The 15,653-nt window shown below is 44.8% G+C and overlaps 1 long non-coding RNA gene across 9 annotated transcripts in view; it reads right to left on the reverse strand.

Moving 5' to 3' along the window:
• Nucleotides 1–15,653, reverse strand: part of LOC126638554 (uncharacterized) — a 1,011,613-nt gene that overhangs the window by 99,112 nt on the left and 896,848 nt on the right. Inside the window, exon 1 of one of the 9 annotated variants that reach the window (XR_007628629.1) lies at nucleotides 3,162–3,182. The exons of the other annotated variants lie outside the window; for them this stretch is intronic. This is a non-coding gene — a long non-coding RNA (uncharacterized LOC126638554). Of the gene's footprint in view, nucleotides 1–3,161; nucleotides 3,183–15,653 lie in introns of those variants that run through there. 9 annotated transcript variants of the gene reach the window in all.

Consider the following 15,653-nt stretch of genomic DNA (forward strand, 5'->3'; position numbering starts at 1 on the left):
AAGCAGTAGAATAACAATGTGGAGCACTGAGGAGTTCTTTGCTAATAGCTGTAGACCATTTTGTGACCTATTTTTAATGCTTGTTTATCATAGAAAGATAGAATGGCCTGGGTTGGAAGGGACTTTAAAGATAATCTTGTTCCAACCCCCTGCCATGGACAGGGACACCTTCCACTAGGTCAAGTTGCTCAGAGCCCTGTCCGACCTGGCCTTGAACACTTTCAGGTATGGAGCAGCCACAACTGCTGGGAAAAGGACAGAAAGGCAGCCAAAGGCAAACACGTCTTCCCTTTCAGGAAGGGTGTTTAGATGTTTCAGGGAATTCTCAGGAAGAATTTCTTTGTAGAAAGAGTTGTCAAGCATTGTAATACACTATCCAGGGAGGTGGTGGAGTCACTGTCTAGTTGACAGGGTGGGGATTGGTCACAGTTTGGACTTGATATCTTGGAAGTCTTTATCAACCTCAGTGATTCTGTGATTCTGTAAAGCATTTCTTACCACGACTAAAAGGAGTCTGCCAAAGCCTGCCTGTCCTGCAAACCACTCCAGCAGGGAGCTTATCATTTTTGCCAGTCAATGCCATTTGGAACCACCCCTGCAGTAACAGTGCATTTATTCCATAAAGTCCCTATAAAATAAAAGTAGCTGAGGGCAAAAATTGAAAGTTTTCTTACTGAACAGAGAGAGTGTTTTTTTGTATAAAAGAACTTTCTGAAAATGAAACCTGACATGATGCAGCCCCAAGAAAGGAAAGCAAATATTTATCACTCAGCCTGGGTTGTGCAGGGAGTCATTCATGTCACCAAAAACAACACAACCTGGCAACCTGGCTCTCCTCTCTCCTTGTAAGTGCTGCTTCTTCTGGAAGATCCTTTGAAACGCTTTGAAAGGTCACAGCAGGAAGAATCACAGAGAGAGGAGAGGGAAAAGGAGCAGAGAGAAATGCCATCAGTGGAGACCCACTGAGAGCAGAATATTGTCTACATAAATAGTATATGAAGAGATTTCAAGAGCCAAACCTACTACGCTCTGCTAGCAGAGAGGGAATAATTATGGGAGGGGTTGGGAGGTGAAAACCTCTCTCCTGTAGGGAATGAAGAGGGGATAAGCTTAGCACACTCATAAAGGCAGCCAAGGAAATCTGATCCTTTATCACACAGTTATCTGTAGAGAGGAGATGAGATTAAGTCCATAATGGGATTGATGCCACATGAAACTTTGCATTTCTGACGTGGCAAGGAGGTTACTGACACCAATCCCTGCTAATTTATTGAATTGCCACAATAAAAATGCCTTCTCTACTGAAATAGCCGAGAGTAACTGAATAAACCTCTTGAGTAAAAGGGGATTCATTGCCTGAAGAGGATTTGCAGGGCACTGCCGTTATCAGCTCTGGATTCAGAGGCAGCTGCTGCCGTCGGGAGGGCCTGAACTGATCCATGATGCTTCCCTGGGCATCCCACTTCTCATCCTTCATCCCACAGGCAGCTGGGCTCAGATTTCTGATTCAGAAGGAAATGAAGTGACCCATCCAATGCCACACAGAGAGTGGAGGTTGGGGATTGTCTCCATCCTTGTGCCAGGCTAGTGCAGGATTCCAGATGGGATCAGGTGCCTGTGCTCCCTGATTTTTCCTGGGACCAGGGTGCTTGTAAGGCTACCCATAACCTGGCCACGAAGCTGGTATTACCTTAAGTCTTTCTTCTTCCCTCAGCTTCTGACACAGCTACACCATCACACCAGAACCCTGAGGTTCTCTGGGGGTGTGAAGGACTTGTCCCCACTTCTTTGGTGACACTTCCCCTCCTCTTACCTTTGAATTTTCCCTGGAGGCCTTTTACCCTTTGGAAGGAACTTTTTGATGGTTGGTTTTTCTCCCAACTGTTTCTGAGTTTCTCAGTATCCACGAGGCCCAAACACATTAGTATCCCAGGAACTCCTGACAGCTATTGACAGAAAATACTGTTTAAGCAGTGGCTGCTGATAAAGCACAGATGGAAACAGGCAGAAGTTGTCTGTAAGCAGTTATTGTGTGAAAAGTATGTGATTACAGTAGAATTTCAGAGTGATTCAGCTAAGACTTGCTAAAGATTAAGAAACTGGAAGATAAAGCTGTGAGAATTGTTTCTCAGGGAACAGCAGGTTTGCAAAAAGGTTTGAATTCATTGAATCCCTCCATAAACAAAAGTTGAGGTGGAAGAAAAAAGCACTTTGATAAAGTCAAACCCCATATTGTTTCAATATTTTTAAAAGTAAATGGTCTGTTTAGGGCTAAAAACAAAGCAATCAGATTTTAATTTTTAAATATCCTTTGTTTTCACAGCTGGGTTGTTCTTTGAAAAGCATAAAGAAAAACATAAAAACAAACTAAGAGGTTTGAAGGCATGAAACATCCAGAAACTATAAGATGAAAAACTGTGAGTTTGCTGAGGAAAACTAGGAAATAGCAAGATAACAGAACTACTTCCCAGATGAAAGGTTTGCCTGGGGGAGAGTAATTTAGGTTGGAAAATAGTTTTAAGATCATCAAGTCCAACCATTCCTCCAGCACTGCCAAGCCCACCACTAAACAACATCCCCACTTGCCACATCTACACCTCTTTTAAATCCTTCCAGTGATGGTGATCCCACCACTGCCCTGGGCAGCCTGGGTAGCTTAACAGCCCTTTCAGTGAAGAAATCTTTCCTAATATCCAAACTAAACCTCCCTTTGTGCAACTTGAGGCCATTTAACTTTGTCCTATCACTTGTCACTTGGGAAAATAGACCGACCCCCAACCCACCACAACCCTCTTTCAGGTTGTTCTAAAGAGCAGTGAGGGATCCACTTAGAGTGGAGAGGGAAGGCACTGATCCTCCTCAGATGCAATGTCCTGAACTCTTCCAAAATCTGTTCAGAGGGTGAGCAAATGACCCTTTAGCCTCATACCAAGGCTGCACACAGGAACCAACACACACATGCACACACCGAGCTCTCATGGTGGTCCTGGGCTGCCCTGGGCTCCAGAGTCCCAGGTTGCCACCCTGGACACACTTTGGACCATCCCTGGGTGAGGTTTGGCCAGCACTGTCTCCATGATTTTAGAATCATAGAATAGTTTGAGTTGGAAGGGGCCTTGAAAATTATCCTTGTTCCAAACCCTTGCTGTGCTCAGGGAGACCTTCCACTAGACCAGGTTGCTCAGGGCTCCCTCCAACCCATGTTACTTTGCAAGCTCAGCAAAAGGACACCAGGCCTGTGATCCAGCACGTACAGAGGATGGATCATTGCCCAGCAGCCTTCAGGGGGCTGGACATCACTGCACACATGCAGAGCATCCCTCTGGCTTCCTCGTCTTGAAGGAGCTACTGGCCCTCTGCTTGACTCCAGCATGGACTGAAGTCATCCTGCAGCTCTCCAAAGGCTGGATGGAGAGCTGAGCTGAGTTATTCCCTTCTCATTTGCAGTGTTCAAAACCTGACAAGCTAGTGAACACGTGGTATGCTCTGCAGTCCCCTCCCTGCTCCCTCAGAAGGACCTTGAGCTGCAGTGCCTGCAGGAGAAAGGCTTGCTCTGCCCTGGGATGCATCATCCTAAGCAAAGACAAACTTTCCCCACACCAGTACCAGGCAGTGCTATCAGGAATAGCATGTGGGTTTATCCAGCATCTCCCTGTGTGTCTGTCACTGGCTGGTGCTCCTGGAAAGCAGGGACAGCTCCAGACTGCTGGGTTCTGCTGGTGCAGATTTAAGAGCTCAGCAGAGGAGGGTGTGGGCTCCCCCTCAGCAGGGCCTGGCAGTCGATGGGTACCATGAGAGCACCCTACACATCTGCATAGCCCCACAGTCACCTCCTGGCTGTGTCCAACCTGGCTTTGACTGGAAAACAGGGAACACAACACGTCAGAGAGGCAAGAAGGATGTGCGTGCCAGACACGCACACCGCATCCTTCTCCAGTGGAAGGACTGGAGCGAGCAGAAACATGGAGCATTTTGGAGCCAGAAGAAAGATATCTCCTTCTTTGCTTTTTCTGCCTTTGGACTGGGGAGAAATCAGTATTTCGCAGCTGGTGAGAGAAAAACCTTTTTGGGCCAACCCCCTGCTGATTGAACAGCTGTGTGATGCTTGGTGTGGTCAAGGTCACAGCCCTACTCTTATTTTTGTGCTCATTTTGGTCTACTGATACCAGGCCCTGAACAATTACAGAGATTTGTCCAGGCATGGTCACAATAACCTTAGAGGTACTTCAGAAACTGTTCTGTGCCTTCTGGGGAAGGAACAGAATGAGCTGATTGACACTCAGATATTTCTGCATTCAGAGAAAAGAAAGGGCATTATTTTTAAATGCTTCAGATCCCTGTGCTCTGTAAGGCTGCAGCTCCTGCTCAGCTGGGCAGGGGGAAGGATGGTCACTTGCTGTGGGAAGAAATTTTCATTTGCAGATGACACTGACCTGAGTGATGCAGTTGGCACACCTGAAGGATGGGATGCCATCCAGGATGACCTGGACAAGGTCGAGGGCAGGGATTCCACCCCTCTGCTCTACTCTGGTGAGACCCCACCTGCAGTGCTGCATGGAGCTCGGGGGTCTCCAGGACTGGAAGGACATGGACCTGTTGGAGCCTGTGAACAATAAATGTTGGCCTTCTGTGAGCAATAAATGGAGTTTACTCAGTGGGGATCTCAAGTCGGGATGCCTGGAGAGACAGGCTCAGGATGGCCAGTGTACACAAGCCATGAGGATCAGGATCTCCAGTGCAGCCCTCAGGCAGGACTGTGATGGGATCCACTTTGGAACTTAGATGCTTATCATTCACCATCTCCCCAGGCAAACCCTAGGGCAGGAATCTGCTTTTTTGGTTTGGTTTTTTGATTTTTTCTTTTGTTTTCATTTGGGTTTTTGTTTGTTTTGGGTTTTTTGTTTGGTTTTGGGTTTTGTTTGGTTTTGGGTTTTGTTTGGTTTTGGTTTTGTTTGTTCAGGTTTTTTTACGGGCTGGGGCTTTTTTTTTGTAATTGTTTTCACTGGCCAGTAAGCAAGGCAAGGGAAATGAATCCAAGGCTTCCTCATTGTAGCAGGGAGACAAAGTCACTGCCTCTTTCTTTTAAACAGAATGTCTCCAGCTAATAAACAGGAAGAAACCTCTTCTGCTCAGCAGAACCCTTCCTCAGTGGATGTCTCCTCTGGACTTGCTCTGTTAAGCTCTTGGGAGCTTGGAAACACTTCAGGTGTAAAAATAGTGCCTGCAAAGTCAGCAGCCAACACTGCTCCTGGACAAGTAGAATGGCTGAGGGGTTTTTTGGGGCTTTGTTTATTTTCCAGAACCTGTTCCAAACTCTACTGAAGGAAGTGGGGACTCCCCTGGCCACCTCAGTGTATGAAATCCTGAACAATATTCCACCTGTGCCTGACCTCCTGCTGCAGGGAGGAAAACCGCAAAAATAGATTTCCTGGTGAATTAAAGTCCTGTCCACATTGCTGGAATGCCTCTGTTCTGGAAAAAAAAAAAAAAAAAAAAGTTATTTCTGAAGAATTTAAAAAATTTCTCATTGTCTCAGCTGCTAATACCCTGTACAAACTGAGAGCCCTCAGGACATCTTGCTGTGCTGTGTTCCTGGCATCACTTGCAAATTGTTTGCCCAGCTCTGCCTTGGACAGATCAGGGGCAATATTGGCTACTGCAGCAGAGGAATACAATAGTGGAGTGGGTCTTTTTCTGCTCTTCAGTCGTTTAACCACAAAATAATGAAAAGAGAATTGTTTTTCTTTGGCTGTGCCCTGTAAGTTACTGGTGAATAACTAAGCCCAAAGGCTGAAGCATTTATTGATATTTGCAGTGTTTATTTCTGAGTTAATTTGCAACCCACATAAAAAAAGAAAGAAATCACTGAAAATATAACATGTTTCATATTGTAGGTAATAAGAAAAGAGTTTATGGGGCATTCTCTAGGTTTGGTTGTTTCATCTTCTGACAACAAATTTGATCAAATTTTAGCAGTTGCAAGGCAGACCCACATGGACTTTACAATTTGTTTTAAAGCACATATAAGCCACTTTGCACAGCTAAAAATAAGGAGGCGCAGAGATGCAAGGAGTGTGTTATCCCAGCTCCTAGACCACCTGTTAGCCCCTTGTATCCATGTATAGATGTCTGGGTGGGTTTTCTGAATGTACAGCAAGCTCACAATGCCATCTCTGTCCCAAATTTCCAGAGATGACAAGACTTAACACAGAAGATTGCTGTGCTCTGACAGCTCCATCCAACTGCACCATCTGCCAGCAGGGCCCAGCTAATTAACTATTGATCTAAACTTTTGGGGTTTTATTAGAATCTCCGAGGTGTCACATTATTGTTAATAGACCTTTAGTGCACAGTGGAGAGAAAACTGGCTGTGAGATGAAGTGTTGAAGATGAAATGTCGAAAATGATCATTTCCCAAGAAGAACCACTGTGGCTGTGAGGCAGCTGCGAGGGCAGGGGGTGTTTGCAGTGAGCACCGACTGGTTCTGCAGCCTCCCAGGATCCCCATGATACTGCAGGACCTTGACTTCTGGTGTGTTAAAATTTTTGGACCCTGTATGTTTTAAGACCTTTTGTCACCTCTGAGTTAACCAGCAGCTGACTGGAGAGATCCCATGAGTACAAGCATGGCAGAGCAGCAGAGAGGAGCAGGGAGAAGCTTGCACAGAGGTTCAGCAGAAGATCTCAGGAAGCACCTACCCTGCCAAGGCTGCATGTGCCAGCTCCCATTTGTCTCTGGCACAGAGCAGGAATACAAATGGGGAAGAGAGACACCAAACATCTGATCACTAAGGGGAACAGACTGGCCTCAGCACAAGGCATTTTGAGCAGTTCCTTCAGCCTGTTTCTCAGCCTGAATAATTAAAGTTCCCTGCTGGTTTAAAAGAAAGAACATGCCGTATGGTGAGCTACTGTTCCCATGTCAACAACCCTACAGCATCACAAAGGACATTCCCTCTCCTGTCCAGGTCACACTTTTTAGCACGTCCTTGCTAAGCACTGTTATTGTTGGTGAAGACACAGGGATGTGTGCTCCTGCTGAACAGAAATCAGCCAGCACTTCTGAAACAGATTCCAAGTGAGAGATGCTGGAATCTACGATATAAATACAGAAAGACAGATTTAAACAAGCGCAGCCGACATGGCACAGTCCATCAGTCCCATCAGGGCCTTATCTAAGTTAGCCTTTCTATTTTTGTTTCTTTGCTGCAGCATGTTTTCTCTATGTGTATTGTACTTTTGGGCAGTAGTTCTCTATTGTCAACTCCAGCTCCTTTCCTAAAGGTGCTTAAGCAGACCAACAGATGACACCCCTCATCTCTGCCACCTGGGCAGTTTGGATCTTTAGACCCAGAAATAACATGCTGTGAGGATGGAATTCAAAGTCCCATGCTCTGGACACTCACCTGCAGAAGGGGAGACAGAGGCGAGTTTTGGTGCCTCAGCTCTCTGACAGAAGGTCTGGGACAGGCAGTACCATAATGGGCCTCAGGGAATCAGACAGAGGCTACCCTTGCAGGAGCTTTCCAAAGTGCTCCATGAAGCCTTGCTGTGCCAAGCACTGCCACCTCAGAGCCATCCCTTTTGCTGGTGAGATGGGCTGCAAGAGCTAATGTATATACAGACACGAGGAGAGAATCATTATTCCTGTTTAAATCAACGTGTTTTACCATAGTAACTACCCAAGAAGGAATCAACAGCTTCTGAGCAAACAAACACTTATTAAAGCACCCTTCTGAAATATTTATGCTTTGTTCCCAGAAGCCCACTAAGTGCATTGACGGAGCTGTGTGGCACCAGGAGCATCAGGAGAGCCTTTTTTCCGCTGCCTGGCAAAGTGGAAAAACCATTCTTCAGCACTCTGTTTATCAGCCCAGGACTTTAACCAGCTCCACACAACGTGACTGAGAAACTGAGAGATGGAAGCAACTCCATTAGGGAGAAGGACAGTCTCAGTCCTTCCTTCATGAATGGAAGGAGATAAGAAATGCAAGAGGAGTTTGTGGGGTGGGAACTGTAAGGTATTTGAGAAAAGAAACACAAACTTACACAGAAAATTAGGAATGTGCTGGTATTTAACATGTCCCATGTTTGTCATCTTGACAGTGATGGAGCTGTTCAAAGCCAGGGCCATAAACCAGAATAAAATGGCTCTGCTGAAGAAAAGTTGTTTATGATCTCATTTTCTTGGAGTTGTCAGTCAACTCTTATGAGTAAATATGGTTTTACAAGTTAAAAACTTGCATGGGCCTGCCAGATTTTCCTGAGGTGAGTTTTCTCAACAGTCTATGATTCTATGCTAATGTTGCCTCTTGGACAAGTGAATTTCTTCAGAATGAGTTTGCCAGTCTCCATCCTGGAATGCAGTGTGCTCTGAAGACCCATGTGACACCAATGGAAGACGTGGCTATTCCCTTAAGATTTATTTCAGTGTGATAAAGGGTCTCAGTCCTTTCAATGCTTGCTGTAACAAAAGAGCAGAAAAGGGTTTCGAATCCCAATTCCTAAAATTGTTTGAAATCTCTCACTTTGCAAACCTAAGAGCTCTGCCATTCAGTTTGGATGCTGGAGATGTGCAGGAGATGTGCAGGAGATGAGTCAAGCAGGAAAAGTGTGCTGCAGTGCACAGTCTGTACCTGCCTAAGTCACAGGCTTCTAGGATCATTTCTCACTGCAACAGGAGCCAGTGCCTGCAAGGAAAAGCCTCCAAGCTCTGTGTGACTACAGCAAAGCAGAGATTTTTGAGTTAAGCTTCGGGAAAGAAAAGCAATCACTGAACCAATTCAACCAACCCAGGTCTACAAAAACGTGTTAACAAGGACATGACACTATCAAGGGAGATCTTCAAGAGCTGGGAAACTGTTCCCCAGTATCCATGGGCTCAATCTGCTCTGAGATAACAGGCAACGTTTTTGCAGTCTGTTCAGGGCAGTAAAACCTCCTGAAGGGCTATTCAGTGACTGATATCAGTGAGTGCAGGGGATAAATATCAGCAAACTGCAGCTTTGTTTTCTGGTGCTGGAAGAACATGAAGAGGGAGAAGTACGTGAGTGTTTAACTTAAATGATGCCCAGCTGACTGTGCTATCCTGCAGAGCCCTGTTTGTTCATCCAGCAACGCTATACACAAATATTTGGCAGGCTTTTTTCAAACTATTTCAAGAAGTTTTTCCTTAAATAAGAAAGCCCCAGTGTCATTTGCAATGCTCTCTACTGCAAACATTCATGGATTTTCTCCACTGAAAGTTATCACAAATCCATGAGGAGGAAGGGGCACTGTTTTACTTCACTTTCAGGATTTTAAAGTCATCTCTTTCCAACCCCTTCTATGGGCAGGGACACCTTCCACCAGACCAGTTTGCTCCAAGCCCTGTCCAACCTCGTCTTGAACACTTCCAGGGATGGGGCAGTCATATCTTCCCTGGGTAACCTGTGCCAGGGCCTCGCCACCCTCACAATAAAGAATTTCTTCCTAATATCCAGTCTAAACCTATTCTCTGTCAGTGTGAAGCCATTCCCCCTTGTCCTGTCACTCCAGACCCCTGTAAATACTCTCTCCCATCTTTCTTGTCAGCTTCTTTCAGGCTCTGGAAGGCCACAATCAGATCACCCCAAAGCCTTCTCTTTTTCAGGCTGAACAATCCAAATTCTCTCAGCCTTTCATCATAGGAGAGGTGCTACATCCCCCTAATCATCCTGGCTGTTTTTCGTGTTTTTTGCTGGCACAGTTGCATTGAGATTAGAAAGATCCAGAGCCACAGAATGAAATTCAGCACCTTGAAAGCCCCAGGCCAAGAAATAGGTGACCCTGGGCACGCAGTGTGCTTGAAGAGGACAGGATTTCCAAAACACTTGAAGGAGCCATTTCAACCATTTGGCACAGATGGATCCAGACTTCCAAGGGAGCGGGGCAAGGGGAGGGGTAAAGCATCTTAGTACTGAGATAACAAGCATGAGCCCCAATCACACATTCTGATTTATTTGTTCTGAATCTCATGATCTGAGATGTCATTTCCATTTCACGCTGCACAAGAGCTGGCATTGGCTATAGTCTGGCTCACCCTAGTGGTCTGAAGCTTAATGAGATGTATGTAATGCTCTGTAATTGCTTTGGGTGATTTAAGTATTAAGAAAAAGTCATCCAGTCACTTTTGAACAGTTAAATTAAGAGCAAACTGGATTTAGCTGACTGTGGTGTGTTTCCAGGTGATAAATGCTTCTTAACAAATCTCATAAAACCTCCTCTTTCTGTGACACTGAATGTAATTTGGATTTTTATGATTCTTTATAATAGTTCCTCAAATAATTTCATCAGCATAAAGTTTCCTCCTGGATGGAAATTTAATAAAAAGCTGAATTGTTGTGAAAGGTATGAGCATGATCTAATCTTGCCCACTTTAATTCCCAGACCTTGTAAATGTGTTCCTAACAATCTGGGAGTTAATAATTAATAAATGAAATAAATTACTTGGAAATTTCAATCTTACGCTGTGCTCTCTCCACCTGCCTGCCCAAGGACAATTAACACTTTCATGTTTAAGTGAAATGCCACAATGCCTCTGTGGTCCAGCAGCACCACACAAATAAAGACTTGAAGTGTCCCAGGCTCTCAGACCATCATGAGTGTTCCTGTGCCTTTGGCACCAGCAGGGTCTCTTGTTTCTGTAAAGCTGCACTAGTGTGAGTTTTCTGGATTCAGACCAGCAAAAATGCACTCAAATAAGGATGTAAAAAATGCCTAGTCTCTCTTGAAGGTCCTGACATGGCCTTGGACATGGGGTATCACCTGGACCATGGCTGAACCAGCAAGTGATGAGTCCCAAAGTCCCCAGTGTAGCAGATGCTCTGTGCTGATGTTCCTTTTTTCAAATTTACAGTTGCAGGTTCAAAACTGCCAGAAACCCTTGAATGCACCTGCATCTTCTGTGGGCCATAGATGTCCTCACAGACCACTTTGGGTGTATAACCAACATCTTAGAGAATTTCCCATTTATCTGATTATTCTGTAGCCTTCAGTAGTGTCCTGCAGCTCAGATGAGTGAGCACACAAAGAGGGAATAATCCCTGCTTGGTAGCAGGAACTCTAGAGATAATTGCTGCAAAACCATGCCCTCATTTTTCCTGCAGGTTTGTGTGAGAGGCACCATTTCTGTGCTGTAGAGACTTCCTAGCTCCCTGCCTGGGCACTTGTCTATCTGCGCCTGGGCTCTGCTTTGGAGAGCATCTGCTTTGCTGCACTGTTTTCCCTCACCAAAGCATCATTTGGTGCTAGAAAGGAGCTGTTCATGCAGGCTAGAGTACAGAAAGGACACCTATGGAAATGTGTGGATGTCCTGAAGTCAGTAGAGCTAATGGAATTCATCCCAGAGCACTTGTGAACCCGCCAAGGAAATTTCTAAAGCATTAAGTGAGTATCTGTGAGAAGATGGTGGCAGGTGACAAGGGACAGGAGAAAAGAATGGTATCTTAGCTTTAAAAATGAGAAAAAGAAGCCCCAGGAGTGATCCACCAGCCTGCTTAACTCTATTTCTTGGAAAGATACTGGAACAAATTATTAAATAATCAATATAAACACCTAGAAGATAATAAAATTACAAGAAAAAGCCAGCATAGGTTTCTCAAGAACAAATCACATAAAATCAATCTAATTTCCTCTCTGACAGAATAACAGGTCTGATGGACAAGGGAGAAGCAGATGTGAAATATCCTGACTGTAAAAAGCCAGTGTACTCAGTCTCATGACAGTCTCATGAGCAAATTAGGGGCATGTGAACAAAATAGGAACATAAACAAAAGCACCACAATTTAGGTGCATGAGCAGGAGAAAATACAGGTCCCAAATAGGCCAATTCAAAGGGGGACAGAGGGGCTTGTTTAATTCATCATGTCCATTAATAACTGATTTGCATGGTAGCAAAAATAATACAGTTTTATGAGCTTGGAGGTACTGTAAACATTACAGAGGACAGGTCCTGAATTCAGATTGATTTGGAAAATGGGACAAAATCTGTCAGCTGAAACTCAATGAGAGCAAATGCGAAAAAACAGGCTTAGGCAGGAAAAATCAAATGTGCGAATACAAAATGAGAAATAACTAACAAAGCATCGCTGAAAAGATGATGGTACAAATTACATTATCACTTCTGTCTGTGTGCAGAGTATTTCTTTTCTGATTACAATGTGTGCAGATACTGTTGACATTGACAGAAATGGTAGAAGTTCACAGATTTTTTTTCTTTTTATATTTGGCAAAGAACACTTATTTTTCCAAGGTTTATTCATTAGAAAGTAGCCTTTTAAGGGAGAGCTTAAGTGGAGAAAAAAGCTAGTATTGCACAATAGAAGTGATCTTATTTAAGGTAGAATTTTACTCTGGGCACAGCAGTGCTGTGGGAAGTGTGATGTTGTGAGCCCATGAGCCCTCCAAGTCGTGGACTGTTCATCCTGAAGGATGCCCTGGTGAGACACCTCAAGTGCTGTGTCCAGTCCTGGGCCCCTCAATGGAAGAAAGACATTGAGGGGCTGGAGTGTGTCCAGAGAAGGGAACAGAGGTGGGGAAGAGTCTGGAGAGTCATGCCTGTGAGGAGCAGCTGAGGGAGCTGGGGGTGCTCAGCCTGGAAAAGAGGAGGTTCAGGGGGGACATTCTCGCTCTTTCCAACTCCCTGACAGGAGGGTGGAGCCAGGTGAGAGTCAGGCTTTGTTCCTAGGGAATAAGGGACAGGACAAGAGGAAAAGGCCTCAAGCTGCACCAGGGGAGGTTAAGATTGGGCATCAGGAAGAATTTCGTCATGGAAAGAGTTGTCAGGCATTGGAAGGGGCTGCCCAGGGAGGTGGTGGAGTCAGCATCCCTGGAGGTGTTCAAGGAAGGATGGAACATGGCACTCAGTGCTTTGGTCTGGATGACAAGGTGAGGATCAGTCACTCAATGGTTTTAGAGGTCTTTTCTAACCTCAGTGATTCTGTGATTCTGATGGAGCTCACTCTACCCAGCCGGTTCAGCTCCTGGACCTGGCATTGCACACTGACAAAACCAAATGACAGAGGAAACCTCAGAAATGGTCACTTACGAGCCACCATTCCCAAAAAAGTGTTTCTTCTTAGACAGCAAGATGTGGTGCTCTACTAATATCAATATTTAAACAATTTTCCCATGTCTTCAGGGTTTCCTGTCATGAATATCTTTGGTCAGCAGATTGTAGGTGTGACATCAGGTGACATGAATCCAGGCTGTTCGTGTTAGTTATAATACAATGAGGAAGTTTCCTCGTAGAAATACTGGAGATCACTCCTTAGCACCACTTCTGCTGAACTATCAGCCTTTGAGGTTTCCAGTCCTGACAGAGTCGTTCTAATCCCCACATCCCTTCAGTTTAAATTGCTGGAGATGGTTTGAAGAAGAGTGCAGAATGCTGAAGTGGAAAACAAAGCAATGTTTATCCATCTGAATTAATGGATTCTTAATCCTGGCTCTGCATCTTCCTCGCTGGGTCCTTCACATGCACTGGAGGTCACGTCCCTACCAGGACCGGCCAAGGAGGATCATTTACACCATGCTCTGTCTCACACAGACATGTTATTTTCCTCGATTCATACAAAGACTATCTAATAAGGCATGAAGAGAAACTGCCTCTTTGTTTATTGGAAATACAACAATAGGATCCTATTCCACATCCCGAGGCACTGTACAGCACAGGGGACAAACAATAGTCATCACAAGCCAAGATCTCTTGTTGTCGTTGTTGTTTTTCTTTATTATCTTCATCAAAAGTTCAAAACAGATTTTCATCCAAGTTTAGCATCCCTGATGTAATTCCACCAACTCAATGGAGCCACGGTAGGCATAAAATAAGCTTCTCCTCAGAGACAATAGTGGTAAAAAGAGACAAGCTTTTGATGTATATCCAGTTGAAGTCATGCAATGATTTAATGTGAATGTGTCCTGCTGTGTTGGGGATCTTGTTCAGGTTGAGGTTTTTGGGTCTTTTTTCCCCCTCTCCATGCAAAGCTCAGTCATAGAAAAGAGAACAAAGCAATTCATCTCTGAATACTGCATGTCAGCGTTAGGAACTAAGAGCTGGCAAGAATCTGGGAGCCAAGTTGTATCATTCCTTGTCCAGGAGGAACCTGGCCAGTGATGGCACCATCATGATTTCTGGTTTTCTTTGTTGACAGATAGAAATGAATAGGTCTGGGCTCACAGCCTTCCACCCCTCTGCCTTCTCCTCTCGCTCCCCTCCCTTGCTACAGGGAGGTGTGGGAAGTCCCAGCCCCTGAGGCTGTGGCCCACAGTGTCTCTCCTCCAGATTTCCTGGAAAACTGTGGAACAAGGACGATCTGGTGGTGACAGTGTCCCTGACCTGCCCTGCATGTGCAGTGAGACCTTACTCCTTTCCCAGTCCCCATTTCCCTTCTGAGTGAGCCCAGACACAAACTACTGCTGGCCAGATGTTTCCTACCAGTAAGGAGAGCAGAGGAAGAATGAATAACCCACAGGAGCTGAACTGCAGTCCAGGCAAACACTTCCTGAGCATGAGAATCTTCTTCCAGCTCCACAGCCTGTGAGAATGCTCAAGACACAAATCTAAAATATTTGGAATATTAACATCTATCAGTTTCACATGTTCCTTAAAGCAGCATATTTTTTGCATGATTGATTCTGCCATATGGTAACATTAGCCTGTACCATTACCATCTGTCTCAGCTTTAATTTTATCAGAAGCATTATGACAGGAGGTAGCATCTTCCCTTTTCCACCCTTCCTTTTCCTCGTGCCAAAACCTGTATGATTTCTCCTCAAATGAACCCAATTTTCAGTCCTGTATGAGAAGGTTGTCTGTATATTCTGTCTAGGAATAGCTCTTTGATTTCAAATGCTCTGCATTCGGGAAGCAGAGCTAAAATTCAGGAACAGGGGAACTCATAAACTTCTTTCCCAGAGGAATTTTTGGTATCCATTAGCTCAAAGCTAAAAGAGAAGCAGTGGGTCCTGGGTTGTATGCATTCCTTCTACTCTCTACTCAGAATCACAGAACCACAGAATCACTGATTGGAAAAGATCTCCCTGACTGTCGAGTCCAAGTTGTGACCAGAGCACTGAGTGTCATGTCCAGTCACTTCTTGAACACCTCCAGGGATGGAGATTCTGCCACCTCCCTAGGCAGCCCCCTCCAAAGCTTGACAACCATTTCCATGAAGAAATTCTTCTTGTTATCCAACCTGAACCTCACTTGGCACAGCTTGAGTCCATTTTCTCTTGTCCTGTTGCTGGTTGCCTGGGAGAAGGAAAACTGTTCCTTATTCAGCCCTGACTTACCCCTTCATCATTGACAGTACATCCCTTCATTCCTGTACAACAAAAAGGAAAGAAAGAAAAGAAAATTCTCATCTCTTGCCCTGTTTCTTCTCACTTATTCATGACCACAGATATTTTTATCATGCCCCTGCTATGTTCCTTTTCTTAAGTAAACCACATCCTACATCCCCATCTCTTCCATTTGAAACTTCAGTGTGATAGAATCCTAGAATTACAGAACAGTTTGGGTTGCAAGAGTTAAAGATCATTTAATTACAACCCCTAATACTAATACAATATTGATAATAGCAGCAAATTCAGAAATGGTAATAACAGAGCCCTTGTCTGGTCTGTTCTCTGTG

This window comes from Myiozetetes cayanensis, unplaced genomic scaffold (assembly GCF_022539395.1).
Source record: "Myiozetetes cayanensis isolate MyiCay16 unplaced genomic scaffold, myiCay2020 scf17, whole genome shotgun sequence".
Lineage (NCBI taxonomy): Eukaryota > Metazoa > Chordata > Aves > Passeriformes > Tyrannidae > Myiozetetes > Myiozetetes cayanensis.